At 40.3% G+C, this 19140-nt stretch overlaps 1 protein-coding gene across 6 annotated transcripts in view; it reads right to left on the minus strand.

Moving 5' to 3' along the window:
• Positions 1-19140, minus strand: part of IRF2 (interferon regulatory factor 2) — a 248366-nt gene that overhangs the window by 169435 nt on the left and 59791 nt on the right. The window contains exon 2 of one of the 6 annotated variants that reach the window (XM_069199451.1): positions 9940-10109. The exons of 3 other annotated variants lie outside the window; for them this stretch is intronic. The gene's annotated coding sequence lies outside the window, so the exon portion shown is untranslated. Of the gene's footprint in view, positions 1-9913; positions 10110-19140 lie in introns of those variants that run through there. 2 more of the 6 variants (XM_069199410.1, XM_069199418.1) reach the window with 2 other exon arrangements.

The raw sequence follows: 19140 nt of genomic DNA on the forward strand, positions 1-19140 counted from the left end.
TTCATTCCATATAACTCCAACTTATAGTATTACTAACGATTTTTTAAAAGTTTGATTTAATAAATTAGAAATATATCAACTAACTGAGTTAAGAACTCTCTGCAGGAATCCTTTGCCACCACTTCAACAAAGGCTTGGCACTAGACTTCCAACCACCTACCCACGTTAGGATTACATCTGCAAATTGAAGGATTTCTAATGGAAAAAGATGTACAGGTCCCAAACACTAATAATAATAACTAGGGTATGGGGAAACGTGGTACCCAGGGACAAATAACAGGACCCAACTACACCACGTCAACAACTGACACTCAAGATACTAAATTATATAAAGCCTAGAAATATATTGTAAAGAACTTGGGACATAGATCAACATGACACGATTATTTCTCCTCACCAGGGTACTTACCTCCCAAACCAGAACAGCCAGTAGAACCACCACAGTTGCCCATCTACTTGTACCAGGAAAACAAAGTAATTTTAAGGAAACAAAACTACTAACTAGAAGCCGTTTGGTCTGACCCGACAAGCAATATTTAACAGGAGAACATCGGAGGGAGAAAAAAATGCAGACACCAGAAAATTATAGCAATTTACAAAACGTGAAAAGATGGAGGATTCACAGTGTTGGGAATATATCCTGATAGGCCAACTTGTTATCTTTCTTTTGCAATACTAGCTGTAGTTAAAAAGCTCAAGGCAATGCTCAAAATAGTTGTTTGGTTAATTTCTCACAGAGCTCACCATGTGCAGCTTAGCCACTGATCCAAATCAATGGACACAAGCTATGTTCTATTCTCCAAAGACCTTAAAACATAAACTGTTGCCAGAGATGATCGCTTTATTTAAGTGAAAGTGTATTTCGGCTGCGGATTAGGGGTAGGTTTTGGGGATGCCAGAATGTTGAAACACTGCTTTGTATTGAGAATGGATTTGTATGCAGGTTACTGGCAGTTCCTAAAAACACTGCAAATGGTAACTGCTATGACGAGTTAGGTTGATCCTTTGTAGAGGATCAGGTAAAAATTGCCCCTCTTCTTTTATGGATCAAATTATGGCTGAATTCAGAAACAGATCTAGTGAGATAGCGTATCTTGGTATGTTTATTTATACAAATACATGAATAAGATACCCTGGCTGGCATATGGAAAAACAGGTTTCTGCAAAATAGGACTTCCTGAAATTTTTTACACAATCTGCATCAATTAAGGGGGACGCAAAGGATGGTGGGAAAGGCTGTTATACAGAGTTTTGTACAAATTAAAGATTATTTAACATGCTAAATTTGAAGACCGTGGAGGCATATGTTCCCACTGTCACAGTCAAAAATGCAGAACAGTACTTCTCATGCAAAATAGGACTTCCTGAATTTTTTTTTACACAATCTACACCAATTAAGGGGGACGCAAAGGATAGTAGGAAAGGCTGTTATGCAGAATTTTGTACAAATTAAAGATTTTTTAACATACTAAATTTGAAGACCGTGGAGGCATATGTTCCCACTGTCATGGTAAAAAATGCAGAATAGTACTTCTCATGGCTTGAGAATCCTTAATATCGTTTTTACTTAACCCTTTACAGATTAAATCTTTTACATTTTAAAGCAGCTTTCTTTCCCTATCCAACGTACATGGAAATGTGATTTACTGCCATGCAACTCTATTCATGCTTCTAAGCAAAGCATGACCCATTTTGTTTATTTTACTGTTTGTTTACAAGTCCCATTTCCGTTTTTTAAGACCCTTACTGCGTCAGGCTGGTTTTAAACAGTTTTTGACCTCAATGGAGTTTCTACCAAGGCTTTCTAAAATAGACAAAAGTTATGCAGTCCTGAACTTTAACAAAAGCGCTACAACTGAGAAATCGATACGAACGGATAACCCCCTCTGCATTGTAAGTTGCTCACCATGTAGGATTTTTATAGGTTAATTTTAATTATTTTTAGGTAACCCGTTTGCTGTTTTATTGTGTTTTCTTGACAGAATTAAATATACTGTTTCATTGTTATGTGCACACAGGTTTATGCTTTTATGACTAAGTAGGCCGAATAAAGATTTTTGTCTGCCTGTCTGCATAATTCCGAACTACAAGAAGCTAGCCAATTTAAAAAAAAACAAACTTTGACCTAACCTGCCTAGCAACTCCCCTTTTTTACTTCTGAAATTACAAAGAAAGATCAGTTAAAAAAAAATGCGCCAGACGGTTTTGGATAAGGTAAGTAAAGTTCTATGGAAGACCTGAGCATAGCTGAATACATCTGAAATTCAAAAACCATGAGATTGACTTCTCCTGCATGGAACCCTAATGGTAATGTTCCATGAACCCTAGCATTCCCTTTGGGCTAACACTAAAACCACAGCTCCCCCCATGCCGTCATCTTAAAGCTTTGAATGGCATTTGAAACAACAGGATCACCAACAAGTAATATATTCTGATCGGTTTATGTTGAATGTGTAATATAGATACTTAAAAAATATTTAAAACAAAACGGGCCAGTAAAATTGGTCTCACCTGGTTGGGTTTCGGTAGCGAGTTGGGGGTTCACTCCAAAGGCAGTTGCTGAGAAGCGTATTCTCAAATCATGCAGTGTTGCACTCGTTACAGTATCCATACACATTGTTGTTCATGTACGGGACATGTACAATTTTGCTTTTGTGAAGAGTGCAGGTTTATTTAATCAAAATGTGATGTGTTCAATACGTAAATAAGGGCATTCAACATTTGTTGAAGGCTTGGGCCTGAATGGATGGCTACCCTGGGTCTAGATGTTCAGTGATGTGAAACTTGTACTGCCTTTTCTTCTGTTTCTCTCCCACGGAGAACCCTATATCCAACAGAGTTTAGTAAGCAAAATATCTAGGTCATACCACATTATTACTCATATAGAGGAACCCTAGCACTGCCATGCGCGCAGCATTAATAAGTAATTAGCTAACTTAAATACACCACACCTTCATGCCTACAGCAAAGGATCAAAGCCACAGAGCGGGACAGATGTCTTGAGAGCCTCCTGAAATTAAGCATGGATAACTGCACACCTAAGAGAACAGCATAGGCAGCAAGTTCCTTTGGTACATAGATTCAGAGAGGTTATGCTTCAAACAAGAGGATCTATCCAGTTATATCAACATAATCTTCACTAAACAATAGATTATTCTACCCTCGCTAGCTACTTCCCAATATTACTAAAGGACACATCGGGACTACATGGCTACCTGGCAACACCTACACCGAAGCACAATTTGTGTGCCAGCAAGGCACATGGTGAGTTTTCTGAGTTCACCACTTCAAGGGAAAAGTATCCACATCTCTCAACACAGCACCTCACAGTTAAATGGTAAAGACTCCGCTATGTCACTGGCATTACCTGGTGTGCTATTAATCTTGATTTGGACATATCTATGTAGGCCAGTGGATTCTTAACCCATAGTCCACAGCCTCCCTCGTGGAGACTATTTGTTAGGTCGCTGACAGATATGACCACTAACCATTTTTTTTGTCAATAACCTTAAGCATGGAGCTAAATAACTCTATAAAGTTGGTTACTTCTAAGAGGATAGTAGTTTAAATCAAATAACAATCAATAGGCAGCTGTATTGTTTCCCACTGCATTTGATAGATGTATCAATAAAACCAAAGAAGATATGTTAAAAAGAAATAATCATTTAAAAAAAGTTTTTAGTCAGAAGCTGATTGGTAGTTCATGGTGGAGCATGCATGAATGTGCACAGTCTATTGCATTCAAACAAACTGCAACGTGAATTAGAAGTCAGCTTCTAAAAACACTTTTGAACAGCTTATGATTTTCTAAAATAAAAATAAAAAACACACATCTGCACAATTAGAGAGCCTGTGTTGTAACCACTCAGTAATAGATGCATATAAGTAGACTGCCAGTTGCACATTTCAGCAAAGCTAAACTACTTCCACAAGCAGAGTACTACTTCCCAGTAGGTGGCGTTTACTCTGGCATAATGTGCCCCAGGTTTTCTAGTATTTATGCATTCACTGTTGGTCAACTTTTCAAACAATTCCACATCAAGCTCAATTTCTGCCAAGTGTCTGTCGGAGGCCAAGGTCATTCCAGTTGCTACTTCCGCTGAGAGCATCGATTTCACATGATTACCTATTGATTTGTCAATAGTACCCGAGTCTAATACCCGTCTGTAGCCGCTCTCTTCATTAAACATGCAGATGCAGAGGAAAGTAGATGTAGAGTTCACATAGTGTGCATACTGTGTATTTTATTCATTTTTTAGCTTTCAGTTGTGATTTAGTGGGGTAATCAGAAGTCAAGTGGTTAAATACCAGTGATGTAAGCCATGCCTTCCCGCCCTTTTCAATTTCTCACCTATCACTGTGAGTGACGTTTGGTGCAGCTGCCTGTGCTGTCCTCTCCGAGTACTTGTGTACAAAGGCACTTCTACTGCTGCTACTTGTATGATATAATTGCACATGTGAAAGACGCAAGTAGTACCTGCCCCATGTAAGGGAAACTGTGCTATATCTGTTGTATATATGGAAGCTACATTCCTCTGGTCGGTATAGCACCTTATCTGTTTCAGGGAGGCCTGGGCTGCAGCTCTGCTGTAGCTGTTTTATAAGCCAGGGAAGCACTGAAAGAAAATCTGTTGTCTTATTCTGCAAACATGTTTCTGAAAATGTTTGTTCCAAGGTTTACCGACACAATTTTAGCCTATGTATGAAACAATCGCCAGCTCCTTCACTACACATAACCCATACTAATCCCTTTGTAAGTGCTCATGTATTTAAACCCTGTTCGAACCCTGCAAGGCATGGCTAGAGGGCGTGTGGATATATTCTTTATCCAGCTAAGCTAACTGTCATAACCCATTAACATAACAGGTTAGGTCAGTGGGCATTCTAGTGTGTGTGCAGGGCCAGACCAGGACCTCAAAGAAACCAAGGAAAGAAATGCCATTATTAACTTCACATTTCATACAGTAGTTGGCACTGCAAGCAAATCTTGCTCTCACTCCACTGGAATACAGCAGTGGCAAAATTATTGCTACAAGAGGGTAAACCTCCATCCGACTGGAAACTATTTGTTATTATAGCATTGCAGGAGACCTGGGCAATAGAAGAATTGCCGCTGGTGGGCTATGTCTACTACTTTGTCAAAGCAGTAAGGACCCAAAATTTTGGAAGAGCAAAAGGTGGACTAGCTGTCTATGTATCAGCAGTGACAAATGCAGCCACTGTCCAACTGGCACTCCAGATCCAGGAATACAAATAATTAAACTAAATCATTGGCGGAGAAACTCCAAACCGGTTTTGTGATTAAACGTGTACATACACCCAAATGCAGTGAAAACACAAGCAATGTTCAAATTGATAATTTCAATTTTGTCAGATTTAAGGTATACAGAGCCCACATGTGACATCATAGTAACTGGAGACTTTAATGCCAACCTTATATACACTCCAGATGAAGATGAAACCCTGCTAGCAGCAAATGCCGTCTGGAACGTATCACCATTCAAGAGAATAGATTACAAGGGTCAATCACACATTATGGCCCGCATTCTAGATCAATATTAGACTATACAATCATCTCTCCTACGTTGTTTCCTCAATTTGTGAATTACTCAATTAATTTCACAATAGATAGTGACCATTGCCAACAATGGGTAACTTTGAGGCTAAGTCCCTTACAACATGCAATAGTCCAAGGAGTATTCGGAACCATAACATCTACAATTTTAAAATGCATAAGATGGTCCATTGTCTCCCTATCATGCCTGCAAGAGAGGACAATGCGATTCCAGCACGAAAGTTGCCATACGGCAAGAAAGCCAATAGTGGCCTGGCAGAAATTTTGCATGTGGCTGATCATGGAAGGTACCTCAAACACAGGACATTAACTAGCCATCAGTTCAAGGCAAACAATCTAAAAAAAAACTAAAAAAACTTTTATTGAAAAGGCAGTTAAAAAGGTGGTCAGGAAATTAAGACCTATCGACATCAATTATATGGAGTGGGACAAACTAAAGAAGGTGAGGAAAGACTATAAAAATCAGTTACGAGGTGGACAAGGTGACATCAAAAGAAGCATTCTGGACTAAAGTAATTCACACCTCTAAAATGTCAAACTCAGGACCATTCTGGGAAATAGTAAATGTTTTGAGCAGGCCAGGTAGACCGGTAAACAATACAAACCTGCAAGGAGTCCGACTGGGTGGTCCACGTCACAGAGACGTACAGGGGTGGTCCTGTATTGGTCTCCCTGGTGGTCAAGCAGATTGCATTATGTCACAATCAGGGTGGGGATGTGAGTAGACCTACCCAAAGGGTAAATTGCAGAGAATATGAATCAGGATGTGTCTCCCTTGTGGCTGAGCAGCTTCCACCAAACTACAATCAAGGCAGGGGTGTGAGTACTTCCATCCAAAGGGCAGATCGTGTATGATATGGCTCAGGACCGAATCAACTCTGCATACTTACTCTCAAGAAAGAATCAGTACAGTTATTAAGAGAGGACAAAGTGATGGGGCCCCAGGCCCAAATGGCATCCCGCAGGTCATAGTTAAATGCTTTCCAAAGTATTGGGCCTGTCCATTGTCAGCTCTGTTTAAAGAAGTGCAGCTGTCTGGCGACATTCCTGCGAGTTGGCGTGGGTCAATCATTAACCCAATATTTAAGTGAGGAGATTGTGTGAACCCAGGCAATTACAGTTTAATCGCCTTAGAAGATGTAGAAGCAAAATACTATGTAACGCTTCTCTTAGAAGACCAAGTCGTCAGAAACTAAATATCTTATTCCACCAGATCAAACGGTTTTCGGAAAGGCCAGAATACAATCACCCATGTATTAGCGAGCTCCCTTTTAGCTGTCAAATGCAAGAGGAAACATCAGAAACTAAACTTATGTCTCATGAATTTAAAAGCTGCTTTGGATCAAGTCGATCAAGCCATCTTATGGAGAAAGCTGCAATGGTTGGAACGTCAAAGATAAACTACTGCGCGGTATAGAGCAGCTGTATACAGGAACCTGGGTGAGAGTAAAGCTAGGTGATGGAAAATACCAACTAGTACGGGTTTAAAACAGGGCTGGGTTTTAGCTCTTTATCTCTTCAATCTTTTCATGGCACATTTAACACCTAAACTGGATGAAATAAACTCTCACCCTCTCCCCCCACTCCTAGGTTCCCTTCAATTGACGCACCCTGCTTATGCAGATGATGAGCTTAGCAAGGGGGGGTCTGCAACGATCAGTTGACCAATTAAGGAAGTATGTATAAATGAACAAATTGGAAATAAATGTGTCAAAAACAAAAGTCAAGTCGATGGGACGAAAGGCAGGCTCCCTTAAAATATGGTTGGATAAATCCCAACTAGAGGAGGTAAAATTCTATAAATATCTAGGAATCTACATTGACAGTAGAGTTAACTTGTACTTTAGCAAATAAGCTGGGAGGACCATCATTTAAGAGATTGTTAAGTGTAATGGCAACAAAAACCCTGCCCACACTGGCTTATGCAAGGGTTGTCTTGCAATGAAAAGATGTGGCCCTACTGAATAAAGTCCAGGCACTTGCATATAGGAAGGTGTTTCATCTCCCTCAAGATGCATCACCTGCACAAGTACAACTGGAATTTGGTTTGATCAAAAAGAGTTTGGGGAGGAAGTATGCATACATAAAAAGCAGCTACTGAATTGGTGGCGGGTTAAACCTTACAAATGCACCTGTCTTGGACTACCATAAATATTAAAACTCTGTGAACTATATTGTCGCCCAATATCTATGGCTATACCTGTGCACAAATCACGGCACCTGCCACCACAGGGGCAATCCTGAAAGGATTACATGCAAAAAGATATGGATAGCGCACCACTGCGCAAAGTCAGTAAAGTCCAGTAACACAACGTTGTCTTATAAAAATCTTAATTTTTTCATCATTGCTTTTTCTTGAACAAACGAGCAATCAGCCAACGCGTTTCGTCCTACATAAAAGGACTTCTTCAGGGCTTATATTTGCATGGTCTTTAAATTGATTGTCTTTCCATATTATTGGAATTAAATGTCCAACCCATTATTACCCATAACATAAGGGATCAGCCATGTCCATCCCGGTCGGCAAAGAAAGTAAACTTTACTTTACTTTGCGCAGTGGTGCACTATCCATATTTTTTTTATATATAAAAAGCAGTAAAGATCAATCTCGACTAAATAAAGTAGTATGATCGGGGTTAATGGATGACCATAAATCTTCATGAAATCAATATCTTCAAAAGGCCTTAAAAGATGGAAGTGCAAAAAATGTATGGGACATGCAACTAACTGCCTTTTGCGTTGTTCAAAAAGTTATTAAACAAGGCAGCAAGACAACACTCTTTGTGGATAGACAAAAATATCTAACGCATTAGTTCATGTGCATGGATGGTCCTTAACCATTATAAAATCTCGAAACCTGCAGAATACTGTCTTTGACTTTCCTGACCTACATGAAGAGGAAACTGATGTCCATTCGGTTTGGCCGCCTTCCAACATTGGCAGATCAACTGTCCTGGAGATACAGTGGTGATGTCACCTGTAGACTCTGTGGTTATAAGCAAGAGGATCTTTCTCGTGTGATTTGCACATGTCCTCATCTATATACCCCTCAGGTCATACTACTAAAGAATGGCTTCAGGCCTTGTGGTATTAGAACCTGCAGCGGGACAATTATAGGAAGTCTTGACCCAGCAAATTCACAACTAAATACGAAATTAGACAAGTTCATGTCCTTATATGCACAAAAACTTTCAAATTTAAGCATATGCACTTTATAATAGGAAACTATTTTATGTTGTACAAATCTTAGTTATAAGTTAAGAAACAAATTCCTGTTTAACGACAGTAACCTGACCTCTGTAGGGATATATTCAGAACATTTTATACAATGCCCTGTGTAGGATTAATTAGATTAACAATTATTTTTTGCACATTTATATATTTCCACTTTTAGTGGGATAAATTCAGTAACTAGTATGAATCTTAGGCGTCACGTCAAGACACAAATGTTTATCTGATGTGGTGATAGGATTATTGCAGGTATTGAAAGAGGATATTTATTCTTCGTCCATAGTAGGACTGACCAGCGGTTGTACATCCGTATTGTAGTGATCTGCAGTTGTTTATTTCACCTAGTGATGGGTTCATAGCAGGCATTTATGTTAAGACAGTTTACCTTATGTTTATGAAGGATCGACTACGTCATATGTATAATTAGAGTATTTGCACATCTGTATTTTAGTGCGACAATCTTGTTAATTTTAACTGCAAACTTCTAAAGTGTCAAACTGTTCCAGTATTTTTGTGACCTAATACGGAAATCTGGTTTTTGTCGTTTAGACTGGGAGGAGTATACATACCCGCATTTTTCACTTTAGACTATAGACATTATGGTCTGCTTGGTTTTAATAACTGAAATATTTTAATTGATTTTACTGATGTGCTCATTGTTAAGGTTTTTATTAACTAAACAATAGAAGATTGACAGATTACTCTCTCTCTAATGTTTTGAAGGCGATGTAAGACATTTAGGCAAAATACAGCCCTACTGTGAATTTTTAATAAAATTTTCCAACACCTGGATTGAAAACCATATGTTTTACAAGCAGTTCTGAATGGTAATCCAATATTTAAGAGCCTGTCACAGTACCTATGGCTACACTTTCACAGGAGGATATTGTGTATGTATTTGTAGGAATGCTGTCATAGCATGAACAACGCTATCAAACACAGTCCAGAAAAAAAAAAAAAGAAGGAAATGGGTATCAATTTTCATTAATTTGAAGAGTCACGCAGAATGTGCAAAACTGTTGTCTTTAGTTATGAAGTTATGCCCTCAAGTACTGTGCTATTTCAAGCTCCTCAAACCTTGTTTATGTTGTGGTAAAACTGGCTTACTCAAAATGCAAGCATGTCAACCAAACCTGTTCTTCTGTAACTTCAGGTACAATGTTCTGCTGTAAGCGGCTCTTTTATGTTTGGCAGCTTCTTAAACTATTCGGAAACTTGTGAAATGATTTCAAGTGCACTGCTATGCCGCAGAAGTTACTGTTTTCATGTAAAGAGCTCCGATGCCCATTGCGTCGTGTTGATGCTATAAAAAAAAAAAAAAAACACAGCGAAAATGAAATAAATAAATAAACAGAAGGCTACCTTATTACAGAACAATTTCCCAATGTTGGCGTTATTGTAATACAAAGGAGAATAGACTAACTGTGCAGTGTCTGGAAATGGCAAAAGTGCTCATAAGTCATTTCTCCATCTACCTCGCTGCTTGGAGTCCTTGGTTTGCAACCATCAAAATTGTGTGGGGAGATTTTCAAGGGTTGCCAGGGTGAATGCTTTAGTGCCTCGACGGGGTTTAAAAAAAAAAAAAGATTTTCTAGATGCCTCCGGGGGATTTTTTGAAGTATTTTGTAACAATGTATGAGATTGAGTCCAGGTAGAGATTTCCGTTGTCTAGAATGAGGGGACTGTGAGGTCAGATCAATATTGTCTGGGAGAGGGGAAGTTTTAATGACAATCTTCGAGCAGAAGAACATGACGTGTTACACTTGTTATGTGACGTGAGTCTGCACTAACTAGAGAGCGTGTGCCTGTTAGCATCAGCGAGTAATAAAATCGCACAGGAAGATGATTTGCATTTTAGGTTAAGCGACGTTGTTAAACACTCGAAACAAAAACGTCTGGCTACACTGGAGTTACCTGGGGCATAGCAAATGATGAGGCTATGCAAGAGGATAGTGTTGCTGGGTTCTACTGAACTGAGGAAAACAAAACAGTGATGGATGGAATGATCAAATTAATCTCATTACTTGGGCTACATTTCACTCCAACGTTTATACACTAGATTACTCTCTAGAGAGAGACTGGCAATGCGCAAATTCGTCTTGGTTCTGCTGTAACATGAACAGTCAAGCAAGCACTGCCAAAATCTACTGTACGGGAAACAGACAGCAGTTCAAATAAATTATAGGAAAGATCACTTTTTGGTAACAACGATGTGTTTTAAAACATTGTTTCTAGGCATGCTGCTGCTTTTCCACATTCACAGATTAGTAATGATAGAATACTTTTCATGTGCAGGGGAGTCCGAATGGCAGGCCATTGGTCTTTGAGTCACAATTCTAGAAATAAGATATCTAGGTGACAGTGGCGTCACTTGAGATTAACTTTAATGGGGGTGGGCACAGATAAAAGTTGGTGAGGCCACACTTCGTGTCCATTACGATGCAGGAAGTAGGAAAAAAATGGCGGCGGCTCAAATGGAACATAGCACATTTATTTAATGAGTGCAGGCCTATGCTCCTTGTTCACGCGTTAGATTCTGTCCTCTATTTTCACGCTTAGTTAACAATCTTGATTCCAAAGTGCAACTTAACATTAAAGTAGGACTTACAAACCATGTGATAAAGTGCTTAGGAATGGATCGGTCATTTTGTAACACTGCTATTTAATTTAACATAAATTAAAAAATAGTATTTCAATCTATTTGAGCTTCTCTGTACAGACATAATTATCGAGTATATTAAGATTTTTTATAACTCCCACTTGTAATAATCTAGATCCAGATATGATAGAGGAATGAGCAGCAAACAACCATAACTGTTGTACTATAATGTTGAATATAGTAACCAAATATGCAAGGAAGGGCAGTAAAGGCTTTCAAATGCGTTTGAGAAATATACTAATAAGCTAAAGGAGAAACGTGCCAGTGAAGAATTAGATAGAAGTCGGCAATCTGAATACTTGGTTGGAAAAGGCAGAAGAAGATATCAAGGCTAAAAAACAATGCAAATTTTATAGAGATCAAGTGGACTATAAAAAATAAAAAAATCAAATTCGACATTTAGAGTGGAAGTTTAATTACCTAAGAAACAACACGCAGGAGAGATTGCAGGAAGAGCAGCCCTCAACGTAAAGAAATCCCCTGGCTGAGTCCCTTAAACAGACTAGGATGTTAAATTGTGCTCAGGGAGAACAAGGGGAAAGTGATAACAGCCAGATTGATGTGTCAGTTCGATCAGAACCAGAAATCAAACATTTTAAAGGAGTTCAACCTCATGGCACAAGGAAGGCTAAATGCACAATGTAACGAAGGTGCACAGAGGTACAGAGGTCGCAGACGAGGAGGCAACAACGGAGACAAAGAGGCAAGAAAATACAAAAAACTCCATCGGAATCTATACGAGAGGGCAAACAGCAGCGAAGTAATGGATAGAAAGACAGTAGTAAATGTATCTGATGTTGTTTTGACAAAATCTCAAAGTGAAGTTTTAGCTTTATTTTTGTCCAACAGCACCTTTTGATTATACTACCAGTCGAACAGATTTGTTCCATTTCAGAAGGAAATTGAAGTACTGGCATGTGAAGAACCCCTCTGGAAAGAGCACTAAAGAGAGGGGTAAACCCGCTAATTTATTGATAGGTGACATTGATATTCTCCATACGATGGGGGAATTGGCAGGTAATGAAGTCTGGACAGTAGATCCGGTTTCTACTTTGATAAATGAAAGCACTGATTTGGGTTGGGATTGTGGTCGAATAAGTGGTTTTAAACATGAGTCTGGATTTATGCCACAAATTATGAACAAGTCCATAGATGTATTTGAGAAGTGTATGATTACAGAATTTAAAAGAACTGAAAAGAGAAGGAGATAATATCAGGGTAACTTGCACAAACAAAATAAAGACAGTCATTAAAAAAGAAAATCAGATAAAGGCGGCAACTTGATAGTTTGACCACTAGATCTAGATTTACGGAAAGGTCAAAGATACTTAAGAGATATCAGCAAATATGAGTTAATTACTAAACATGATTTTGAAGTGGCCAATAATGAATACAGAGAAGAATTAAAAGGTTGGAAAGATCGGAATTTGGTTGAATGGGAGGAATATCACTTTCTCAAATGTGATTTTCATTAACTGTCAGCATTGTACGTTTTCCCGAAATTGCATAAAGACCCAGTTAACCCCCAGGGAGAGCAATTGTTTCCTCCAGAGAAAGTATGCTGGAAAATACATCAATATATCTTGACTTTTTCTTGAGATCGTTTGTAAAATTTCTTCCCTCATAGATCAGAGATACTGGCGATAAGAAGGTGAACATTTATGTTGTGTTTTTACTTTTTTACAGGAATGATTTAAGCTATTTGATGGATAAGAAAAGCAAGAGAGACAAATACATTTAATTGGACTGGGTTTTTAAGAGTTGTTGTAAACTGAAAGAGATTTCTTGCAGAGAGTTGGATCATCTCTTTTGGCCTACTTGGGCAGACTTGTTTGTTTATATTTTGCACATTTGTGAGACGTTAATTTGCCTACTTGGGCAGAAATGTTTTGTAAAATTAACTTTGGAACGAAATAGTGTAATTGAAAATATGTGAGATAATTAACAATTGAGACGTAAGAGAATGAATTATGTCTGTACAAAAAAGCTCAAATAGATTAAAATACAGTTTTTTTCATTTATGTTAAATTAAATAGCAATGTTACAAAACGGCCAATCCATTTCTAAGCACTTTATCACACTGTTTGTAAGTCCTAATATAATGTTTAGTGGCACTTAGGAATCACAAGTGTTATTTATGTGTGGAAATAGGGAATGGAATCTAACCCGTGAATAAGGAGCACAAGCTCCGAAACACGTTGGGTTAATAATTTTGCTTCCTGCACTAATTAAATAAATGTGCTATGTTGCATTTGAGACACAGCCCATTTTTTTCCTACTTCACGCATGGTAATGGAAACTAAGTTGGATATGCTTGTTGTTCGATGTTAAGGGATGTCGTGATAAGAGGAGGGGGACCAGCGACAATAGTTGTGGATACATATACATTTCACTGAAAAAAAAATAAAGGTTACAGGGACATTATAGTTAAGCTGACGTTTTACCTGTACAAAACCCTCGAAATTCCGCAGTTATACTTATAGTTAAACTCATGTTAAGAAACTATCACTCGTTCCCTAAAGTTATTTTAGGGCATGAGTTGTAGTTCCTTCAGATAAGTATAACTATAACATTGTATTTGTAATTCTGCAATTCCTGTATTAAAAATGTGTCTCTTTTTCCTTAAATAGATGACTTGTGACATACACAGTTGCCAATTATAAAGAAATGACATTGGAACGTAACTATTATAACTCATTACAGTTGAGTTCTGATGTTACAATGGGTGCTGGCAGCAGCTGAGGGGAAAGGCAGGTCAGGTCATGGAGCATGATTAATGCAGCTGTTTAAAGAACTAAAAAAAAAAAAAAAGCTATTTTTTCTTTCTTCTGCTCTGTTTTTCTAGCTATACAAAGAGAAAGACAAATGTATGGAAACATGTTTATTTTTGCCCTCCTAAGGTAGTTATAGAAAAGTCTCAATCTTTCTGCATGTTTCTACACATTCCAAGCCAGTGATATATATTTACCTACATACGCCGTTTGAACTGTGTGTGAGAGAGAGAGAGAGAGAGAGAGTGTGTGAGTGCAGAGCTATATATATATATATATATATATATATATATATATATATATATTACATTACACAGTGGCGGTGGCTGATAACAGGAATAGGGTAAGTAAACAAGTTGTAACGATATACAGTTGAACAGAGATTGCTAGTAAAGTATCAAGAGTATGCAGATCACGTTGCTTCAACTGGATGATTAATACGAAGTTCATAGTGGATAATAGCAGGCACATTCAACTGGGCACCCGACTTGACTCGCAGCAGCTCTAGGCCTTCTCTGTGGCTGTTATTTCTGTGATTGATAACTTTCCAAGATGAGCTTCGGAGAAGAATTAAATGAATTGTCATTTCTGTTTTACTCCTAGGAGCTGCAGAAGCCAGCTTCTATTGGGACGGAAAGTCCTCTGCATAGTAATGGGTATGTACCCCTACCTGAGTACCCAAAACTGAACTACTGTTTGGATGTCTAATGCTGATTTTTTTTGTAATTTAGATTACATTCTTGCTGGGCTGAGAGGGGTGCCTAAAGCTCTACCATCATTGTGATGGAAGGCTACTGTCTTCACAATGAGTTAAGCCATCATGAACATGGTGGTGACAGCATACCGCTTAGTGATCAGTAAGAGCAAACAGATCATTTTAAACAAGTGACACTAAAGTGAGGCCTACAGGGTCACTCACCTATTTACATTTTCTGCTGTTGTGTACTTAACTCACACTTTGCCTACAATAGTTCAATGTAAAGTTCTACACAGTGCATGAGTGGTGATCTGCGCTGGTTGTATGTGTGCCTGGGAAGGGTCCAGTACAGGGACAGGGCGGGTACTGGGTGTATGTATCCCTGCAGGGGATTCGTTACATGAGTGATGGTGTGCACTGCGTGCACAGTGGAAGCATGTGCTGAGTGTATGTGTGCTTCTGAAAAGTACAATACATGAAAGGTTAAGTGCTGCATAGTGCATGCACTATGAATGTGTGTCCTGACAGTGAGTGTGTTTGTAATTAGCACATCATGGAGCAACACAGAAAGGCTACACTGGGGAACAGTGCACAGAGTGTATGGGTGCGCTGAATGTATTTGTGTCTGTAATGGCACAATGCATGGAGGTAATAGTACCAAACAGTGTGCTGTGTTCTTACACCGAGCGCAAGTGTGCCTGCAATGGTACATTACATAGAGGACCTTTTTGGGAAGCCCAAGCATGCCTGGTGAAGACATCACAAGTAGAGAAACCACCCTATTCCCCCATCCCCTCCCCCCACCTCTACCCCGACCCAGACATTGTGTATTGCTGCATTCCTGGGAGCTGGATGGGACACACTGGAGAAGGGAGAGAGGCTCCCACTGTACACTTCAAAGGGTGCTCTTAGGTTCAATGAGAGATCACAAGGAAAGGGCCTGGGCACATCTCAGGAAGGAGATGCAGCTGATAAGGAATCATAAAGAGTATGGATGGGAAACCAGAGTTAACCTTTAGATGCACATATCACTGTGGCTGACATCCAGGTGTGAACTCTAGTCACCCTGATGGCCTGTGCTGTGAGATGATCGGCTTTGGAGTCTCCTGATGGGACAGATGCCCTTTCAAAAAGGAAGAGAAGAGAGCAGTGTGTACCTCAAAAGAAGCACAATCCCAACATAAAACTTCAAAGACCCAGACCCTAAATCACATTTGGTGTCTGGAAGCGGACTATAAATAAGAAGAGGAGATTGAAACCATAAAAATGAGTCATCTCCCAACCAACCAGACGGGCTGTGTAAGGAGGGGAAGCTCTGCAAGACTTCTGCCTGTGACCAGGACTGGGGACCAATGTATGCTAGCCTCCCTGCAGGGTGAAGGCACATCACCCAGGACTGGAGACCAATGCATGCCAGTCTCTCTGCAGGGTGAGGGGACATCATCCAGGAAAACTAAGACCACCTGCTCTGGAGCATCAGTGCCTTCCTGCTTGCCAGTTTGTCCTGCAGCAGAAAAGAATAATTTTTTAGGGTAGCAAGGTCAAGTAGGGAGCCCTGCTGAGGGGACTCCCTGAGCCAGGTGTGAAGAGAAGGCTTTGCACAGAATGGGTCATTGCAAATGTGCAGGATCAGATTAGTGACCCCTGTATGCCAGGAAAGAGCTACGGTGAATTAAGTGCCAGGCAGGGAGCATGAAACCCATTCCGCCTCGTTGCAGTGACCTCGTATGCCAGGAGAGGTCACCGTGGAAGTAATTGCTACCGACAAAGAAACTTGAACTGCGTGGTCCTTAGCGGTGACCAAGTATGCCAGGAGGGTCACTCTGATATAGGTATCAGCTCAGTGAAGACCGATACCTTGCCAGCGGGGTATGGCAGCAATCCTGTGTGCCAGAAGGGGCTGCTGGTACCAGGTACTGAGAAGTTCAGACCATCCCCCAAAAAACGAAAACTGCAACCCTGTGGTTCGGAAATAAGCGCCAAGAACAGCCCAGGCGACGCCTGAGAATGTCAAGAGGACATTGCTCCATTGGTGGGACCCGTTTAAGGAAGTGATGAACTTACTGCAGTCAGGAGCAAGTCGATTGCTGTTGGAGCCGGTCACACAGCTCAGGGAGAGTCTGCTGCTTGCAAAATGACTCAACCGAGGAGAACAGCAGCACTGCAAGTGCCCAAGGTCGGGGTATCCACAGAAACCTTCCTTGCTCCCAGAGTGGGCAACACTTGATACGGGTGTGCACGGGCCTGGAGGACTTGCTGATAAAGGTGTTGTGTCACCATAGACATCTTTGACTGTGGCTTAAGAGTCAGACTGGACCCTTGAGTAACGCCTACTAGTAGGCATTCCCTGGATGCAGCCGTTAGTGAACTGGGAATAACCATGACCACATTACGAAAATGAGGGTAGGACACACACTTGCCAGTTAAACACTAGAGCCTCGATCTCAAGGGGATTGGGCTATTGCTTATGAATGTCTTAATGCTTCTTTGAATGTGCAGAGTTGCAAATAAAATACTTCTATTTACTATTAACACGATTTTTTAAACAGACGTTGATTTAATTAAATTGCTTATTGCACACTGAGTTGTGAGTCATGTTCACTAACTTGTATCTACGCTGCCACAGAGTCAAGCGCAGAAGGAGTACTTGGCCCAGTTGCTCAGGATCCATAGTAGGTCTTGCCCTGACACACCAGGAGTAAAAGACTTCAACCACCAGGGTTGGGGCCCATTAACCCCTTGTGGCCCTCCAAAAGGAATTCAGACAGCTTTCTTTAAGATAGCTGCCAGTGAGAGAACAGTTGACTTTTTAACCACAGCTCAACCTCCAGACACGGCAAATATGTGGGGTTGAACTGTGCTGGCAGGTCACAGCAGAATCCCCTACTACAACATAAAGTTGCGAAGAGATTTAAAACACAGAGTGAAGTCCCAGACTTTGGGGTAGAAACAACTTCAGGGGATTGTACACTTGAAGTCATGCCCTGTGGTGACATAGAAACATAGAACAGCCACCCCACAGTCCCATTGGTGTGCTTGTGACTGGGCAATAGCAACAATTTCACCAGGTCAAGTCAGACTTGGTGAGCAGCCATGGGATGGATACATAGTTGTGCTAGAGTAGAGATCATGGCTTTTTCCACTCATCCACCTCTGGTCCTGAGCACTAATGACCGCCCCATCCACCCATTGCTCGGGGTACTGCCACTCAGGATGTCGCCTATGCTGGTTTGACAGGAGTCATGCCAACCAGCAAAAGGCTGCTACATGTAGCCCAGTTTTGCTCCCCACTTCATCAGGACAGTCAATCTTGTCACCATAAAGTACCATAGGCACTCCAAAGCTGTGACAGAATGCCCAGTTTGAGTGGCAGACTTTAGCAGGTTTCTAAACTCCATTGCAATATCAGAGGATACCAAGATTTGAGGTTCCAACACAGGATTTGCAGCCCAAAAATTCAAGGATCTACTGCAAGATTCAAGGGTCCTGCAGTCTATAAAAGCCAGCAGGCTACATTTCACCATATTTGAGTAGACTGGTAATAATTCATTGTGAGGTACTGTCACTAGGAAAAGAAAGCAAGGCCAGCATGAAGTTAAGCAGTACTAATGGTATACCAGTACTTTGATCATCAGTCAGTTCTGTGTATTACAAAATAAGCAATAGTTCTTAGTTAACAATAGCTGTTGAGAACATTGTATTGCTCCCTATCAGAGCCATGACACCCTTGATTGTAATTTCAAGTTGTAATTGGAAGTCCGTCCCATTTCATCAAGGAAAGAGGAAGGAGGGATTGCTTTTTTTTTTGCGTTAGTCTTATGACCATTGATTCTGTGAGATGTTTAAAGCAGCTTTTTAGAGCAGCATGCCAATCCCCCTAAGATTGACATGCAAGACCTCCTGTCCATACACTCACCTTATAATGGCCTATTCTAGTGATTAGCAGCGTGTCTACCGTATGCGAGAATACCCTAGTAACATGGCAATTTAGCAGTATGGCCATCAAGTAGCACCCTGACTTGGAAGGGTGTAGAAGTGCAGATACATGGAGGGCCAGGAAATTCTGCTACTTTACCACAGCAGCAGACCCATGAACATGAGCTCTTGTTACTTAAGTACTGGTTGGCCTGCAGTACTGTTAAAATCGGGTGCATGATGCGTGGGTTGCTGTGAAACTAGAAGCTAATAGCCTACTTATGCAATGACT

Source organism: Pleurodeles waltl, chromosome 1_2 (genome assembly GCF_031143425.1).
Source record: "Pleurodeles waltl isolate 20211129_DDA chromosome 1_2, aPleWal1.hap1.20221129, whole genome shotgun sequence".
In the NCBI taxonomy this organism is placed as follows: Eukaryota; Metazoa; Chordata; class Amphibia; order Caudata; family Salamandridae; genus Pleurodeles; species Pleurodeles waltl.